The 19,654-nt window shown below is 33.1% G+C and overlaps 1 protein-coding gene and 1 long non-coding RNA gene across 3 annotated transcripts in view; both read left to right on the forward strand.

The window, feature by feature from the left end:
* Window positions 1–19,654, forward strand: part of side-VII (sidestep VII) — a 395,213-nt gene that overhangs the window by 9,017 nt on the left and 366,542 nt on the right. The window lies entirely within an intron of this gene.
* Window positions 1,480–2,455, forward strand: LOC138124497 (uncharacterized). Its single transcript, XR_011157169.1, has 2 exons — window positions 1,480–2,217; window positions 2,276–2,455. It is a non-coding gene; the product is annotated as an uncharacterized lncRNA (long non-coding RNA).

Genomic DNA, 19,654 nt, shown 5'->3' on the forward strand with positions numbered 1-19,654 from the left:
AAGTCCGATCAGTTTCATCTTTAGTTCCCTTTCTGCTTATGTGTAATGGCGTCATCACTATTTTTTTTAAATACCAATCCCGAATTCTTTTTGCAAAACTGCATAGACTGTTAAATTTTTATTTATGCCGATGTACCATGTATGACCTTAGTTCCTGAGACATACATTATATTATGATAAAATTAAAATCGTGTAGCAGAACCGTTAAAAAGAATGTAAAAATAATTGTTGCAAAAAAATCAAACAGAAAAAGAACAAAGTCAGGAAATTCATACAAAGTTTTCCAATAAAGGTGCGCCTTAACGTAGATAGGAGTTATTTAAAACTTAGAAAGAAATATAAAAATAGAGTGTTAAAATATATGTACTTACAAAAAAATGTCGTTAACAAATAGTAGTTTATTTAACGAGTTTCTGTGGTTTTTGGCAGGAGTGGACCAGTTTAAAATGTGAATGAAACGCTTTTTTGTTCAACGTGCCCCTTGAAGGCTCTAAATCGCTTAAAATCTTTAAAATTGGCTTGACGTTTTGTTTTGAAAAGTTGCGACATTTATCAAAATCCGTTCACACAGGAGAAAATTCTCAAATTCTGACAGTGTCGACCAAAAACAGTGTTTTTCTATAATTGATTCAAAAAATTGAAATTCACGCATAGTTATCTGTGCATGAAGTGGGTCATTTTCTTACGTGTCTTTTTTTTACATTGTTAGTAAGATCGAAACCATAGAAACCATACAAAACAGTGTGTGAAATGCAATTTCATGCATACGACTATTTCTGTTTTTCATTTCACCCACTGTTTTTTATTAGTTACCTAGCAACATGGTCACTGCATTGAAACTTCAGAGTTCCTTCAAAAATTTGAATTTTTAATTTCAATTTTTTGAATCAATTATAGAAAAAATATTGTTTATATTTCGTGCGCGAAGATGTTTTTGTGCATTCAAAGGCTTATACTGCCTCGACCTTCGTCTCGGCGTAAAAGACCTTTTCATGCACAAAAAAACACTCTCTTCGCGCACTTAATATAAAAATAACTATTTTCTACAAGCGTCAAAAAAACGTGACATTTTTGCATCGTCATCAAGTCGCAAAGTTTCTCAGTTTTTCAGATGTTAAAAAAACGATTTTTTTTTCATGTGTGAAAAAATGTTCTTGAATTTTCTTTTATTTTTTCACGTGTTAAAAAAACGATTTTTTTTTCACGTGTGAAAAAATGTAATCTTCATTTAGGCGTTTCCTGAGTTACAATGATTTGACACAATACTTGATAGGACTTTGATTTTCTTCATCTAATTTGCCTTCAAAAATCAAATTCTTTTTTTGACGGTTGTAGATAAAATAGTGTTTGTATTTTGTGGCGAAATTTGTGTTTTGTTGGCGCACTTAATACGAAAATAACTGTTCAACATATGTATTTATAGCCTAGCTTCATCATCTGTCAAACGATATTTATTCAGCGACCAAGGTATGATTTGAATTATTTGTTAAAAAAAAAAACGGTTTATTTTATATCATCGCGAGCTTTCTAGATGCTACGGCATGGTATTTTAAATTTCCACTAAAATAATGATCAAAGTGAGATTATCTATTCGAAAGGAATGTCAAACCATACCAACTAAAATGGACTTGAGTTTGAAAAAGAGAAAAAGAACATGACCTGTTAATAAAGATTGCATTATTGTAAATAATTGTAAAAAATTAGAAGCAAAAGCAAAAAAGAGAGTGAAAATAACACTTAAAAATTGTCAGTCAGGATGATGCAGAAATATAGCTATTAAGACAACAAGGGTTTTATAGACGATTTAAAAATCGAGATCGTAGTTTAAATCAGAGCGACCGCAGGGAGCGAGGATTTAATAGATCGAGATTTTTAAACTATAAAACACGCGTTGTCTTCAAGATTTTTTCTAACACTAACATCTTATCAGAAATTTTAATAAATTCATAAATTATTCGAGGCGCGTCACAATACACAAAATGCGGAGGTTGCCGTGGGTACTATGGTAATAATATCAACAAATTTGGAAAAAAACAATTTTTATCGTTGAAATGTGCCAAAACGTTCCAGAAGAAATAAGAAAAAAGGGGCAATTTGTTACCAATGAACTCTAAAAGTGCATACGAAAAGGTGTATGTTTCGTTTCAAGGGCGGAACAATAAAAAAAAGCATCACGGAGGTAACGGAAGATGTCATTTTGGCTTTTCTTGATATGGGGTAAGTGTGTAGAACTTCATTAAAAGTTAATTCACACTACGGCAAGAATGATTTGAAGAAAATGTAAAGATTGCCATTTTCGATGGCCGGGCACTTGCATTGGATGAAACAGCAGAAGTTAAAGAAGAAGATGTTAGGAACAAGAGCACGAAGCTAATATGGCAATTCCAATTCAATAATTGTACTTTTCACTTTTGTGATAATTACTGTAGAAATGATGAATAAAATGTTACTTGAATGATGTGTGTGAGCGTATTTTATGACTCTATAAGATACGTTGCTATTGACGACGTGTCTTATAGAGACAAACGTATTTTATGGGAAACATAAGGTGTGAGCTCAAATGCACCAAGGAAACAGTATAAGATATTACTGTTAGAAAAAAAAATTTAAAACAACTGAATATATTAAAGTAACCAGTAACAATTTTAAGATAAATAGAACATACTGAGTCAAAAAATTACTGTAAAGTCTGAAAATAAATAAAGAAATGTACATTAGCTAACTATGTTTTATGTTTTAGCAAAAAAGCAATATCCACGTTAACTTTGCTCGTTCCTACGCTCGTGCCTAATAAAACTCCTGAATCAAAAGGCGGTAATAAGCCTTAATATTATTTAACAGAGGCAATGGTGTTGCAAAATGTGAAGCTGGCATTATGTTCAACTAACCCGATTTTTGTTATTCTTGTCATCGTGACAGCGATAATAATCAAAATTAAAATTGGGAAAAGAAGCGTGCACCAGAGAGAAGTGCTACCACAAATCAGTTATGCTAGTGCGTCATGATCTGTAAGTTACGAAAAGGGCGAAGGAAACGCCAAACAGCTTGAAAATCTTCAGTTTGACAAACTGACACATCAGTCAAAATGACAATAAATGGTCGCTTGCATTGACTTTTTTGAAATGTCAGAAATTTGCCGGCCTAAATTTATTGTCCGCCATAGTAGGCAACTTAATATTTACGTATGGAATTTCAACACTCGCTGCGTTGTATGAGTGAATTTCCATCTTGAACAACAAGTAATATTACTAATATTTTATACATCTGTTGCATAAATAAATTTTATGCACTAGACTATTGCATGTAAAAATACACTACATCCCAAAGTGCATACAATATCTTTTTTACGACCAATTGGTCGTAGCATTGTTTGAATGTCATCTCATATGATGGTTATGACTTTGTTTCCTTGTTTCCTTACTAAACGCATTCGAAATTTTTTTCCTCTGTAGAAGTACTACAGGAAGACAGAATTATGATTTCTTTGAAGGGATGTTTCTTACCGCAGGCTTCGGGTTGGGCAGTCAACGGAAAAAAACCGACCGAGACGGAAGTGACGCGCTGACGCAAGACGGAAGTGACACGCTGTTGCGAGACTGAAGTCGTCATACCAGCGCACGCGCATCGACTGGCAACAGACTAGAGTGGCAACCCAGTTGAGACAAGTTGACAACATCTTGATAAGACACGACCAATAGAATTTATTAGAGGTTATGCCCGTTTCACATTAGAGCACTTTCCATTCTGTCAAAGAATGACCTTGACGACCAAAATGTATTACCCGCGACTGTACATTTATACAGAAAAGCGTAAGAAGCTTCGTTTCTGTCGTGCGTCCAGTCACCGACACACACCCCTTTTTTTGTTTTACGAGTATTTACGTCCCATGACAAAGTACGTGCAACGGAAATGGTCGTTACAGACATTATGCCCGGCATCTTTTTTAACGGTTTACTTACAGAATTAATTTATTTCAATTAATTAACAAAGTTTCAATCTAAACTTGTCCAAGACAAACTCATTAAAAGTAGCTCTGCAAAAAGTGGTTTGAATTTATACTTTTTGATTTGTCAGCGAATCGACTTTGGTCCAACAAAAAGAATAATTGTTGTTTTCGGTGTTTCGTTGCAAGAATAAAACTGTGTTGAGGATTCTGTCTCCAGGGACTAAAAAGAATCCTTACAATGCAACTATAAAGTTTCACTATCTCCAAGAAAAATATCGTCCGTTCGCTGAAAGTTTGCACAGGCGAGTTTCCCGTTTTTGCATATAAACCAGCCCTTGTACATACATCGTGATCGATCACGGTTAGGTAACGTCCTTTTCGTTACATATTTGTACAACAGCTTTAAAACAATTTTATGAAATTCCTTTCGGCTAATTCTTGAATGCACAGTTTGCCCCTAGGTTTAGGTATTTGCTATAAATTGCCACAGCTACCGAGCAAATTCTCTTCAGACTCATTCTGTGTGCACGAACGGGGTAGAAAAGGAGTGTTGCTGGCGGAGTTGTCAAATTGAAATATTTGTTCCAAGGTTCAAGCTAATTACGTTCCGAAATAAAGTTCTTAAGTAAGTTTTAATTCTGCATGCGGAAATTCAGCCCTAGCGACTCTTCTGCCTGTTGACGTTTTCACTCCAGTTGTAATTATCAAAGATTATATTATTTTACCACCACTTGTTCTATGCACAATTTCTTGCACTTTTAAGTTCACAGAACGGCACAGAATATACCGTGAAAAAATATTTTTATTTTTTGATCGGTTTATTTACACATTTGCGTGGTAAATTTCAGCGCTAAATGTTTTGCAATGTTTACATAACAAGGGTAGAAGTGATGAAGAGAGGTCAAAAAACCGAATTTCAGGCAATTTACATTTATTTTTGTGTTTAAGGATGTAAATGACGCATGTTGATGTGCAAATGACGTTGATGGTCATCAGTGTACAATATCGGTAAAAAGATCACTTTCAAAATTGAAAAATTGTGAAAGAGCGATATTAAAAAAATTATTTAACAGTTGGATAGTTATAAAATTTGTGGTTGTAACAGTCTCAATTTTAAATTTTGTTCTGTCATGGTCTCGATAAAAAAGCGTGTTCCGCGAAATATGTTTGTAGGGGTAGGACACCCCCATAAATATAAATTGGAGGCAAGATATATCCAGAGGTCGAAATAATAAGGGTAAAAAAAGACTGTCATCTCGATGAAACAAAGGAAAAATATTCAAAGAGGTCTTGGAAAGTATCTCTAGTCAATATCTCTTCGTCCGACCGAACGGAAAGAGAATGAAGGTTGGCGTTGTGTAAAACAGCGAACACGTGACCCAGTGACCCGTTTGCTCTAATGGGTAGTTTTTATGTTGAAAGTTAAGAAATAATCCAGTATAAGAGATTTAGTTCGCAGCTGAGTCGGCAATAAACCGTCGCTGTATTTCCGGGCGTTTAAGTAAACAGAAGGGGATCGATGGAAAACGCGAGAAAATGACTGGAATTGAATTCGGATTAAGATTGGCCGGCAGTGTTATTTTGGATGAAAAGTTGCCATTCCGCTCAGACCTGACCCGAATTTCTTGTCTCTGGACCGACATGTTGAGCCCAGGATGGCTCTAGAACTAATTAAGAGCTTGTTTGAGGCAGAGATCTCTTGGATGTAGTTCCTTGGAAGATCCGAAGTAATTGCATTAATGAATGAACAGCGGCTTCTGGTCACCGCGGAAGGCGCCCTACTAATTAAAGAAAACTTTGCCCTTTTGCATTATTAACACGAGACCGGACGTGGTTCCCACGCCGGCCCTTCAGAACAACATACGGTGGACAAACCCGAACAACGAAACACCAAACTTTTCTCTTTTGTAGACACAACGAATCCAAAAGAAAGTAGAATCTGCTTCCTCTAACACTTTTTAAAATAGTCACTGGCTGCAACAAACTTCCCTGCAATTTTCAAATGTACAAATATGTACTGGACATCGTGCAAATATTCTGAAAATGTGCTGAGCATCCGCTAGACTAGACGGTTAAAGTGTAAGTGGGAGTTCTCCTCCTGAGGTGGAGGAGCTCTATGTGTTCAACTTGGAGATGATAATTTCGACATAGTTTCATTTATTAATAATTTGAAAGGCACTAGAGTGAACATGTCACTCGTGTGTGGCGTGACATTCATGCTCAAGTAGCAATACTTGACCCTTGTCCATCACCGTCCATTGCAGGACACGACAATCCACTTAAACGTTAGATTTGCTCATCGCACCATCGATTAATCAGAGCGCAATTGATCTATCACGCGATTTTTATGTCCTAGGTCCAGAAACTACAAGTGTGTAATTATGGAAGTTACAGCAATAAAACAAGAAAACATTTCTAATACGTTCCGAGAAAATGTATCCCGATATTTTCGATTTTTTAAGAATGACACTGTACCTACTAGTTACGAAACTTCAGTGATCCCAAAAAAGGTAAATATCACAAAGAAATAATCTTCTTTCTAAGGAGTTTATTTACAAATGGATTTGAATTTGTAAGTCAAAAATAACTGGTACCAAACTACTAAAATTAAAAAACAGGTTTTTTAGGGCTGTATTAGTGAAATAATGATTATGTAAAATGATGAATAAGACTAACAATGTTAATAGTAATTACTCTTCTGTAGTGTTTGGTTCAAAAAATTCAAATTTAACACGCAACGAATCGATCAGTAGAGCGAAAATTTATACTTAAGCTCATAAAAATATATAAAAATTGAATTCTGATTTTTTGACAGAATCGAGAGTCTTCCTACGATCTAAATTGCTGAATAAGTATTTTCTTTCGATTTGATAATTTGAAGTGACTCTTTTTATTTTTACATTTGCGGAAATCTCTCAGAAGCCTAAATCTGCAGCAAACAAGATGTTTTCCAAACCATAATCTATAACAACACACCACTCTTTAACAGAAGAAATGAACACAGGTACAGTAGTTGAAAAATATTAAATTAAAAAACAAAAATAAAATAAATGTACCTACTAGAAAAATAAATGTCTTTGCAAATTAACCCAGGTTTGAATTTGAAATTTATTTTCTCAATTGCAAAACTTTCCAAAAGGTTTACAAATTTCAGTTAAGCTGGTAGCCATTTGTATCTTTTAAAAAATTACAGTATGCTCTCAGCTATCAAAAAAAAAACTTAAACTTTACAATTAACAAGAATTTACCGCACAATAATAAAAGTTTCTTTGTGACTCTTTAAATTGTTTTAAAATAAACATCTCCTACATAATCCGCTTAAGCGGAACATTATATTATGTTTTGTAAAGCAGGAATTAGCAACGAACCAAAGCCTGCTAACAACCTAAATTATCTCTTAAAGCTCAGGTTTTTCGTATTTGCTTCAAGAAAAGATGTTTACTTGTTTATTTTTTACAATAAAAATCGTCTTTGTGTTTGTCTGTTCAACAAGAAATATTATGTTTAAGGATGAAAAATGTACCCTCAGTCTTCTGAATTAGTAGTAGAGATTACTTTTGAAGAGGGTTTCCATTTGGAACAATCGAACGACTAATATTCTGTTGCTCCTCGTTAGCTGAACAAGGATTTATTGAGAAATTAATTCTGAAATTCAGGGTTTGTATCTAAAGTTGTGCTCTCCTATTCGTTTTGGTTTACTCTAAATAAATTGTGTTATACAATAAGTCTCCAAAGAACGATTTCGGGAGCAGCATTTCGGGTAATGAGGAGCTTTGGATGTTCAATCAAATTTTCATAAATATTTTCAAGAATTTCTAAAATGAACTAAAATAATAATGTTTAGAAACGTGTACGTGTAATTAAAATTAAACTATCTGTCTGTTATTTCAACATTTCAACTAATCTAAGAAGTTTATGGGATTATGGGTTACTTATACAGAAAATATTTTATCAGTTTTTAAAATTTTTGTATATCTAGTTTTCTGTTTAAAACCATTTGACTTAAAGACTGACAAAACGATTTCCTTCAAAAGAAATTTCGCTCACTGTCTTTCGCTCACTGGTTTTCATTCACCCATAATTAAAATTAGATTTTATCAAAAGAATCTGTATGTTCAAAATAATAACAAATTAATAATAACCATAACAATTCATAATATCTTATCTAAATTTTCTGTTCGATAGCTCCCTAGAAAGTGAGTCTGTATCCATAGCTTCCAGTGAGTGAAGGTTTCTCTTTCGTTCACTTCACTTTCGCTCATTATTCAAAAAATTTTTGTTGGATACCTCTCCCTAGAAAGTGAGTCTGTATCCATAGTTACCAGTGGGTGAAGGTTTCTCTTTCGTTCACTGTCTTTCATTCTCTGGTTTTCATTCTCTCGTAAATTTTTCCAATTTTTTCTGATAACGTAATTTTTAAATTTTTATGCAATATTTGGTACCTACCTTGCGGCACTTGCCTCTTCCAGGACATCATCAGAAACATAATATAACTCTTCATCATCCATTTCCACAATTTCCACAATGTGCACACAATCAATTTATCGACGTTACAGAACTTTGTTTATTTTGTATTTTATTTTTTTCCATAGTTATGGAAATCTATAAATTTACTGTAGTTCATTCGATATTTTAGATTGGTGGTTCATCACAGGATTTAGGAATACATTTCGTTTATAATCTGTCATGATGTTCACTTGGGTATTGACAATTTGCGAAAATTATTTACAGCTAAAATTAGGTAACCAATAGTTATTTGATCAATCGAAATTGAAATTGATTTGCGGTAGTTGATAAATATTATCTCACAATATTTCAAGTTTAGCAGATAGCACATACGAATGATTAAATGAAGAATCATAATCATGTTAGATTCTTAAATATAATCTTATTAGGTTTATGGATTTAGCTGTTATATTAAATTAAACAAAAGTTTTTTAAGTATTACTATTGTATACTTAGTTTATTTTTTAATCAAAGAACCACAACACCGCAATTTACACTCAAAATAGAGCTGACAACATTGTACACTTTTGACATTTTGCGAGACATTTTTAATAACACGTTTAAATTTTAGCTGCGGGTTTGCGTACTTTCAAGGACATTAAAAATGACAGACGTTGGCTGGTATAGCCAATAGATATTATTAAATTCCCTAAATTTAGTAAAATTTTACATTTACAAACCTAAATCAACAGGTCGTGGTTCTTTGATTAAAAAATAGATTATAGCTACTTATTTCGTTTATGACACTTCAGTAGTTAATAGCAGACCGATTAATCAGAGTTAGACAAACATTTGGAGAAACTTTCAGCTAAAAATTCAGTTTGATATTGACGTTAGCACATTCCATCAATCTTTAATTGCATACATAATCTATTATTATCAGTCAATGCAAGATCAATGCAAAGGTGTGGTAGATGTATTACGCAATGTGATGTTGACAGTTGTGCAGATATCAAAATTTGTAGAAGACATTATTGGCCCATTTTCACATGTTAATATATCTGCACAACTTTCAAAATCACCATGTCGGTGCCTTGAAAGTGTTAATAAAGGTGGGCAAAGGAGCGGGCAAAATCTAGTTATAAGTTTAATGTGTATGATATATTTTTGTGTAAAAACTATGCCGCCTGGATTGATTTGGAACATTTGAAGTACTTATACAGGGTCATTATAAATGATTGTCCCATCGCAGTTGGTGTTGAAAACCCACACTAACTTTGGATGTGCCGCCAGCCTGGCAAAGTTAGACAAACAAGTAGACAGATTTCCACTACCGCGGGTAGCGCCACCTATCGGCAATACGAGTCTCACTCATGTTATAAGGCTTGTGGCACATTCAACTACGTCACCAACGCCTACTGTGATGGGACAATCATTTATAACGACTCTGTCGTAAAAGAGTGCAATTTATTTTAAAAGATTAAAAATAAAATAAAAGATTGGCTAATGCGAGCGATGTTACGAATTCATTCTTTTATTTTTATTGCTAATTGTGTTGTTACATTAACTTCTCCCTCAGAAGGAGACTGAGAGTGCAAAACGACTTCTAAAAAAAAACGGGCCAATTTGTGTAAATTTAGTGTAACGGTCGACAAATTAGTTGAATAATCGATGAAAGCACGTCAGGCGATTGTGTAGAAGAAACCGCAAAAGGCATCGCCTTCGAGTTTTTAAGTCCATCGTAAAAAGCTTTAGCGCAGCAAAAAACCTTTAAGTATGAGTCCATCAGGAGCCACTCACTTTCGAAAATGGAGCCATCAATCCGGTTACACGTATAAGAGGAAGTGCCAAAGTGGCTATTCCACCGCTACTTGTTATCTTACAATCTCTTGATACATTTTATTGGCGTGTCAATCACTTGATACGGTCAGTTTCCGGAGACTCGACGGCGCCGATTCCGGGCTAAAGCACACAGAAGACACTGCAAATCACATCGTTAAATGATTTATTCCTTGTAGACGGACGTTTCCGGTCAGCTCTGCGAACAGAATCGATCGAACGACTAAATGCATTTTTTTAATAGCGCAAACTGGGGGATGCGACGTTTCGAAGCTTGAGCCGCAATTGTTAAATCTATTTCATTTGGAAATGTTAGCATAATTGCCTTCTGAAATAAAAGCTTCATATTCTCCAAGCCGTAGAAACGGATTGATTATTATTATTTGTTTGCACGAGTTCGCTTCTGGTCTAAATCTAGCGAACAATCCTCCAGATTATCGATCTCTGGATAGGAGAGTGTAGTTTTTTCTACCGTCCAGGATGGTCCAAGAATGTTCACTTTCCTGTTTTTGTAGCCTGACTCGTTAAAAATCGTCAACCATGGCGACGCTGAAACGTGGCCGGGAACATATTTGTTTGTGTGAAATTTCATTTGAGAGAAGTTTAATTAAACGATTCAATCTTCCGAAAATCAGCGCTACAGTATTTCCACATAAATTAGATTTGGGCCAACCCTTCACTAATTTAGTCCATAACGCTAGGTCGACTTTGTACTTCTCGACTGTTCCGCTTTGGACAAGGGACTGGGGTCGGTTGTGAAGAAAATGCGAACATTATTATGTTATAATAGTTTGAACTGTGTGGTGGAATAAATGGTGTAAAATAAAAATTATGCAAGGTGTGTTTAAAAATTATCTTTTCATCTAAGTAATATAATCAATCCAATAAAAGCAGATACAAATACTTAACTATACGAGTACTATAGATTTATTATTCAATTTTATCGTCAACATTTTTTGAATTGATATAAAGGAACTTGTATCGAGTAAATTCAAAATTATTTTTTGCACTACTAGTCTTAGGGCCGGTTTTTCAATCGATGATTAACATTTTGATTAGCTAATCGTTACTTCTTGATTAATTTCAAATTAATCATGGATAGTGTTTTTCAAACGAAAATTCAATTATGATTAATCGAAAGTTTGTTACGTTGGTATTAACTTTTCTGATGCTTTTCTGTTAAATCTGACAACTTGGGGATTTGTCATTTGTGACAGTTTCAAATTTGTAATTTTGGTTCATGGCAATTTTAGTTAAAAACCATTTCTTAGATAAGTAAATGTATTAAACATGCAGGATTTATCAAAATGAAAGATCATTTTGTAATTAGCATGGCGAGTACAAGTGTGAGCAATTCAACTAAGCGATCTGGCAATTTCTCTGAAGAAGAAGAGCAATTGCTTGTGAGCCTAGTGGCACAAAATAGACATATTGTTGAAAATTGAAAAAAATAAAAAGCACAAAACAGTTTCACTGGCTGTAGATTTGTGTGCACCACAAAACTCTCCAGCGACGAATGATCCTGTTGCATAAAATCGGAGACTCAAAAGCAACTAATTTTGAGGTGATAGACAGTCATTTCTGAAACAAAAATGTTGCTGGTAACACCTGAATTTGATACAGACTACTCCATAACACTCATCGGTTAGTTGGATAGGAAATAGCTTCTTTTATTTTTTCTAACAATCTTTCTACTGTTCGCGAAGACAAACGAAAGCGACTAAAAAAATCTTTTTGGTTCCATTCTTCGAAGTGATTGGGCCTGAAACGTATAGTTTTTGGCTTTCGTTGCTCTTCATCACTACTATAAGCATTAACGTCATAAATATCATCAATCATTATTCTTTACTTATGGTTTTACTATTTTAATCATACATTTTCAATAAATCGGCAATGTCACTTTTGACGTTAATCATCAAATTCCGATTAATTCACAGAACATCGTATGATTAAGTTAATCAAGAATTAACATGAACTTTTTTGTTAATCATAGGTTGAAAAACGGTAACATTGTGTTAATACAAATTAAACCTTAATAAAAAATTAATCATCGATTGAAAAACCGGCCCTTAGAAGGCGTCATTATTGAGACTTGAATCTACTCCAGAAGTAGAATTTCTCTCCCTAGGTTAATAATTTTTTATTATTAACCAGTAGTCAATAATGAACAGCCGTCACCTAGCAACGAAAGATTTTCTTTGATTTTATTGGTTAACGTAGACAGACGATTTTCAATTTTCATAGCAACCGTTGAAAAATGAGAACTCGGATCGTCGCATCGGACAAACAAATTTAATTAATAATAATTATTAGAAAGGGTTTTAACGGATCTAGTAGTGAAAAAAATAATATATACACAACGCTAGAGAAGACAATTTTAAGCCTCGCTTCTTTATAAACTACCTCGGCTTAAAAAAATGTCTTCTCTACCTTGGCGTATAATTACTATAACCTTCAATTTGGTGTTACTTAATATAAAAAAGAACTTATCTATTGCAAACACATATACTAGGTACTTATCATGGAAAATGCAACACCCAGAAATGGTGAATATATTTTGATGAAACGTGGTATAGTAATTAGATGTAAACTAAAGATAATTTGAAAGAAATACCTGAAGAAAGTACCCGTATCTTTTAGATTATTCTTATCCGAACATGCACTTATTTTTATTTTTGCCGATCAGTTATCATATCAATAACTTCAGTATATCGCAGAATTTAAAGTGTGTCAGTGCTACACAATGCCTCCAGTACGAAGACGGGCCCATTAGCAGCATGTAACTCAATTAGAAAGAGGCCGCATTATCGGAATGCGAGAAGCAGGTCTTTCCTATAGGGCAATCGTTCATCGTGTGGGACGAAATGTGGCCACTGTGTTACGGTGTTGTCGTGCCTGGTTTGAAGGCCAATGTTGAAGCTTTCACCGTTTGATCTTAGCTATGGCCCAAGTACAAAGTTTCTTCAAAATATGCTATTTCTGGGTGTTGCATTTTCCATGATAAGTAGTATTTTTCTGGAAGAGAGCTAAAATAATTAAGTAATAAAATTAAATAATTGTATTGATCACATATTTACATAACATTTTTGATTTACAATGCAAAAATTTTTATAATAATTTTGAATTTACTCGATACAAGTTCCTGTATATCAATTCAAAAAATGTTGACGATAAAATTAATAAAATGGAATTACAATTTGTAATTTTTAACGTGTTTGTAAAAATCTGAAAAATCAGAATGTATTAAATTTTGTTAAAGGAAGTTATTTTACTGTCATTAAACTTTCAGTCAATCTATATTTATAGAAAATAGTTTTTAAACAATAATTTATGTAATTTCCATCTATGCAGAAGGTGAATTAATAACGTTTTGATTGTGTCAGACATCTATACCGCAAGGTTCAACACATGGCCATTTACTACAAAATTTTATAGCTTATTATTAATGTTGTCAACAAATACTAATCGTACTCCCTGTCAAATTTAATTAATAAATGTAATTCTTCAGTTTTGGAGAGAACAAATATTTGTTTTATTTTTACTCTAAACTTTTTCTAGCTATTTAATTAAATATTGGCGAAAATGAAGATTCTGTGACTAGTTTTTTTTTTTATAGAGTTATTGCAGTTATTGTCTGTAACTATAACTGTGTGGCAAATATTGTTTAAGTGTAAAGAAAAAAATGTCAACAAACTCATATCACATTTGTTAGTTTTCCTAAAAGAAAATTTAATTTAACACGTTACAATTTAATTATGTAATGAGAGTCATAACTATAGGTAGAAATGACATGAATGCATATAATACAGGAGGAAAAGAACTAATTAATTAATCCTGTTTACTAGAGTGACAGCTGGACAGAATAATCCGTGCTACCAAGAGATTAACTTTTATAACAAACACGGTTGTAATATCAGGAAACAGCTTATAAGCACATATTTAAAAATGTTGTTTCAATTACGTTTTGGTTAAAAGCTGTATTTTTTTATTTTTATAATGGTTATCATTGTTTTTCCAGAAAGTCAGGCAATTTTGTCAACAGATGAAAACGATAATATGGATGTTCCTCAATTTCTTCAAAGAATAAGTAAATTCTTTTAAAGAAAAAGGTAAAGATTACATAAACTATTAATAAATTTGGTTTATTTGTTTTATTCTTGAGCTTGAGTGTTATTTCCCAATTGTTAATGCCACTTTAGTCTAAAAAATGCTATAAATTCTCACTAACTTTGTTGTTGTGACCAGGACCTTAATACACATTTTGACATTTACAACTTTTTCATAACAAATTTAGGATCATTAGTTCCGTTTAAATTCAGCTGCCTAAGCCTATGAATGGACAGCTCTATCGAACGGACGGTTCTTTGGGCACCGTTTTAATTCCTATAGATTTGTTAAGAAAGTCATCTCTATTGAACGGACACTCTGTTGAACGGACACGGACAGTAATTTTTCCTCCCTCTTTGAAAATAAAGCTCTCTTAGGCGGACGCGTCTCCAGTCAGTCGCCACCAGCCAAAGCCAGTCGTCGGGGATTTCCCGTTTTACATGCATTTGCATTTTTTGAGTTATTCTTATTATTGTATGAGCTGCTCTCGTGATATTTTGCGCAATACATATGTGGTCGGTGAAGTTAAAATGAATTCGAAAAACAGGTATGTTTTAACCTTAAATGATAAAATGCAAATAGTTGACGTTTATAATGCAGAAGGACCTTCTCTGCGTGAACTAGCTGAACGTTTTAAGATTGGAAAAACTCAAGCGTCTGTCAAAATATGTTGAGTTTTGACCATAGACGATTGTAGTGCTTTTTTTACTCTTTTTTGTATTTTTAGTATGCAAGTATATACTTGTGATATATTGTTGTTTTCAGAATAAAAGTCTCTATCAGAATTACTAAAAAAAGTATGTGTTCGAATTTGAAATTTTTTTTTTCACAGTTCAGCTTTGAGGCTCTTGGGGCTAAACATTATTTTATTAAGTCATTTTGTAGCCTGTTCACAACTATTTAATCCTCTGATAAATAAGGGAGTTATTGTCTCGTCTTTTTTTTTTGGGGACACCTGTATAATTTACATAAAATTTGTTTATAATTTTATATTTACATCTATGTACATTAAAAGTGTTTACTTAATATCATGGCCTACATATACTTGTTCCTTTGAATTTGCTTTTGAGCAGACATCTCTGTAGCAGGTTCCCTAAGTATACCAAAGTCTACGCAACTGGAGCATGTGAAAGTAGTGAATGAATAATTATCGAACGAGACCGATAACTATCTTTGCAATTTAACATACTTGACTTTATTAATCAACTCAATGAGTTTATGAGGGAGAAACTTGGTTGATTGAAGGGCATGTTATTAAATTCGTTTTTACTGAATTACGAGTATTTAGAGATTTTTGAAGTTGATGCATTAATTACTTAACCAATCCGTCTCACAGATTTGTTTAGGTTGTGCATTTTTGGTAAACAATAACATTTTGAAACTATTGGGATGAAAACATTAAGTTTGTATTTAATTAAACTGTTGATACTAGCAGTTTTAAAATGTGATTCGGAAATCCAAGGATTTTGGTAGTAAAGTTTTAAAATTTTAACAGGAGTGTTTGTACAATTATTATCAAAAAGACAGCTTATTGAGCTTTACTCTACAGTGATTTTCAATATGAAAATTCTGGGAACACAATTCCCCTTTAAAAGAAATTGTAACAAATTCATCACACAGATACTTATGTTTTCTTTAAGGGAGAATATTATTTATAGTGAAGAATGGAATACAAATCAAAAATTATCTCCTTCCTATACTTACTCTGTTGAAGAATACTTAGAACATTAACCTCTATCGTTCTAAATATAATATTTTTAAATTTTTAAAATTTGGTTGGTACATTAATTAGATACAGGATGATTCTGAAATATTGTGGAGTTGATGTAACAATGGTTGCTAATAAAGTCAACAAATTCGGACAAATTTTCCCTATTCATGAGCGTTGAAGGATATGGGGTAATTTCCATCCTTTTTATTTCACTCCCAAAAGTCATTTACGCAGAATTATTTCATGTCAAGGATATTCCACATTTTTTTCCAAATTTATTTCAGAATCTCTCTGTATATTTGAGAAACAAGGGCGACTCCAAGATTCTTTGCGGTACACTTTCAATTTATATTCTCCCGGCGAAGACTTTTTGAGTTCCGTTCCTCTCTACGTCTTCGTATTTTTTAAAAGGAGTACTACTAGCAGTACTTACTGTAACTTACAAAGTTTTAATTTTTTATTAATACAACGAATAATGAGTATTCTTTATCTAACTAGACAATTAATTATTATTTATTATGCGTTACGTAGCAAAAATACATATTTTTCAGCGTGAACCTGTCCACTTCCATTTCCTTCCACTTTATGGGTTGATAGTGTCGACAGTTGTAAAGCGTTGCACTACTCACCAAATTGATGCTTCTCCTGAAGAACACATCATTTGTCACTCGAGGCATAAACTCGGTGTGTCCTCTAAACATTAGCGTGCATCACAGCAGAAAAAGCGCCATTTCTCCGTTGTCGCCGAAGTGCACCCATCTTGTTCCCCCGAAAATTTATTACGCCTCCCCCGTCTTGTTTACCTATACGTACGCAATTCTAAATTCCCCATTATTCGCATCGCATGCACCGACGATCCAATATGGTTAAAACGTCAAGAGCGCCGCTCTTCCCTTTGCATTTTTCTTGCGACTGTGTCTGTGTAATAATATAAGTTGGTAAAAAAGCCTACTTCCCTGATCAACATATTGAAAGATCGAGTTTTAAAGTTCGCCAAGCTGAAAGGTTAAGAAGTCCTTCCGTCGTATTCAATATGCGAGCTACCAGGAAAGAATACAAAAGTTTTCAATTCTGGATCAGAAATAGCTTAGCTATCTGATATGCGTGCTCAAGCAATCATGGTTCCTGCATGCCCTCTTGCTCGGCATCTGACAGGGACGAACTCCGGACTCCGGAAAAAAGGACGAGAGCTCTTCGACTAAATGTAAAATTGGGCTGGATTTTGCACGATTCGCGTTACAAAATCGAATCTGTTGCCGAAACAAAGTGTTTGGAAAAGTTTATCCACAATCAGGGATGAAATTATTTCCGACAATTTTTTACCCGAAACCATCGATAATTTACCTTCACTCTGGTAAAATTTTTAATTTTTATACAGAACATTAAGGACGAATTAAGTCGTTAAAATTAAAAAAGCACATTAAACTGACATCTTGAGTCAGTGATACAATAATTAGGATATAATTTTTTTCAAACATCTTAATCGGAAATTTTTATGATAATAACATTAACAATGCGTGAAACAACTCTCTACTTTTTTTGTAAAGATTTCTCGACAATATTCTTTCAGCTGTGCCTTACTGTTTCACGCAATGACTTCAGATAACACCTCCTATTTTTTTAGACTTGTTATGTCCATGTACTATCGGGCGTTCAAATGAAATCCTGGGCTGATAAGGCGTTGGAAAAATTAAACTGTTTAGAATAGTATGGAACAGTGTAAAGTCTGAATTTCTCGCCGTTTGACAAGAATGATATTTGTTTATGTAGTTTATGATGTTTAATCGGGACATAATTGAACACGTTTGTTTTCAGCAAAGGCTCTAAATTTTAGGTTAGCTGTCAACATGCTCCAATTAATCTACGCTTTAAAAAAGCACAACAATTGACGGTTTCCAACGCCTTCCCAGCCCAGGATTTCAGTTAAACGCGCGATATGTATGACCTTTAAACTCATTGTTCCTGAGACAGTAGCTGATAAATTTCAATTTATATTTAATAGAAAAAATTTACTAGCACGGATAAATTTTAAAATTTCGTCATTTTGATGCAAGGAAAACATCTAAAATGAAAGGAATTTATCGAGACAAATGCGTGACTTCCGATGTCACCTCATTAAATTTTTTGGGGTTATAAAATCGAGGTTTACAACAACTAGCCAAACTCCAAAATATTTGTTCCAGGTTCTAAAAATGCCTTGCGTACATTTTCCACATAAGCTTAAACGACATTTATTATAAAGCAACCTCCTCTAAATGCAAACGAAAAATTATTGACATTATATTAGAAGACAAAATTTAATTTATGTTTATTATGTTAGGATTTTGTAAATCCACTTAAATATTTAAGAATAATAAATATACTTATGTATTAAGTTTTTTTAAAATAATTTTTCGCAGGCTTAAAGTTTTTTTAAATACTCAAGATAATAGCTATTTATGTAATAAGTACATAATATAGGTCTTTGTGGACGAGCCCTATAGTTTATGGCAGAGCGAGCTTGCGAGCGAGGCTAATAAATAGGGCAAGTTCACAAAGCCTAATTATGTACGAATTACATACAAAGCTTTATGTTCGATTGTGAAGTTAAGTTTCTTTTAGATACAAAATTAATAGATTCTAAAAATTACGATAATTTCAAAGTGTTTTGTTTTTGTTTCTGTGGTTACGAAATTATTTATTACTATTTATTTGAAAGCGAACAGTGTTTGTGTTTGAAATACGAACTGAAATCGTCTTTATTTCTAGTTGTAATAATGAGCAAAGTAAGTGAAATTGCGGCAAAAGCTAAAGAATCTTGACTGCAAAGTTTTCTATTAATTCTATTCATTCCTGATTTAAATAAAATTAGGAAAATTTTGACGTTTATTTTGAAGTAATACCCAAAATTGACAAGCGGCCGTTTTACTATCTTTATGGACTAGTCCATAAGCAGATAGTTTGTGGACACTAAACGATATCATAAATCATGAATTATAATACAATCGAACATAAAATAATTTCAACACAAACATCAACAAATTAGAAGAAACGTTTTTTAGAGATTTTGGTTTGTATTGTTTAAGGAGTCCAATTTATTTTTACTTGGTTTTACCATAAACAAATGTCTTTTATGCTATTATTATGTACTAAATGAGGATATGCAACACCTGTGCCTTCACACTAGATATAATTTATTGAAAAGATTACTTCAGCATAATATAAGCAAAGCTGCTCGTTGGAGCAATTTTTTTCTGGTCGTGTGTTGTGTTTATGAATAGCAACCCCAGGTATTTTCCGTGGCAAATAAAACGTTTTTATTAAATTATTGTTCACACAACAGTGTCGGGTTTAATTTTTTGTACATATACCTACCGGGAAATTTACGGCATGTTTATATTTCATTGCATTATTACAAATCCGTATTTTTTTTTCATTAATTTTTGAAGCTGTTATTTGTACACCAAAATTTCGAAATACTGTACAGTCACCAAAATACATGAATTGATCCTTTATTTTACATTCATTACGAAAACTGTTTGTTTAAATATCACACCAATTTTCAATTTTCATGTTTCCCTCAATATTTCTATTGTTGAATAAATTTATTTTAAGAGCAAAGACGA

The sequence above is a fragment of the Tenebrio molitor genome, chromosome 2 (genome assembly GCF_963966145.1).
Source record: "Tenebrio molitor chromosome 2, icTenMoli1.1, whole genome shotgun sequence".
Classification (NCBI taxonomy): domain Eukaryota; kingdom Metazoa; phylum Arthropoda; class Insecta; order Coleoptera; family Tenebrionidae; genus Tenebrio; species Tenebrio molitor.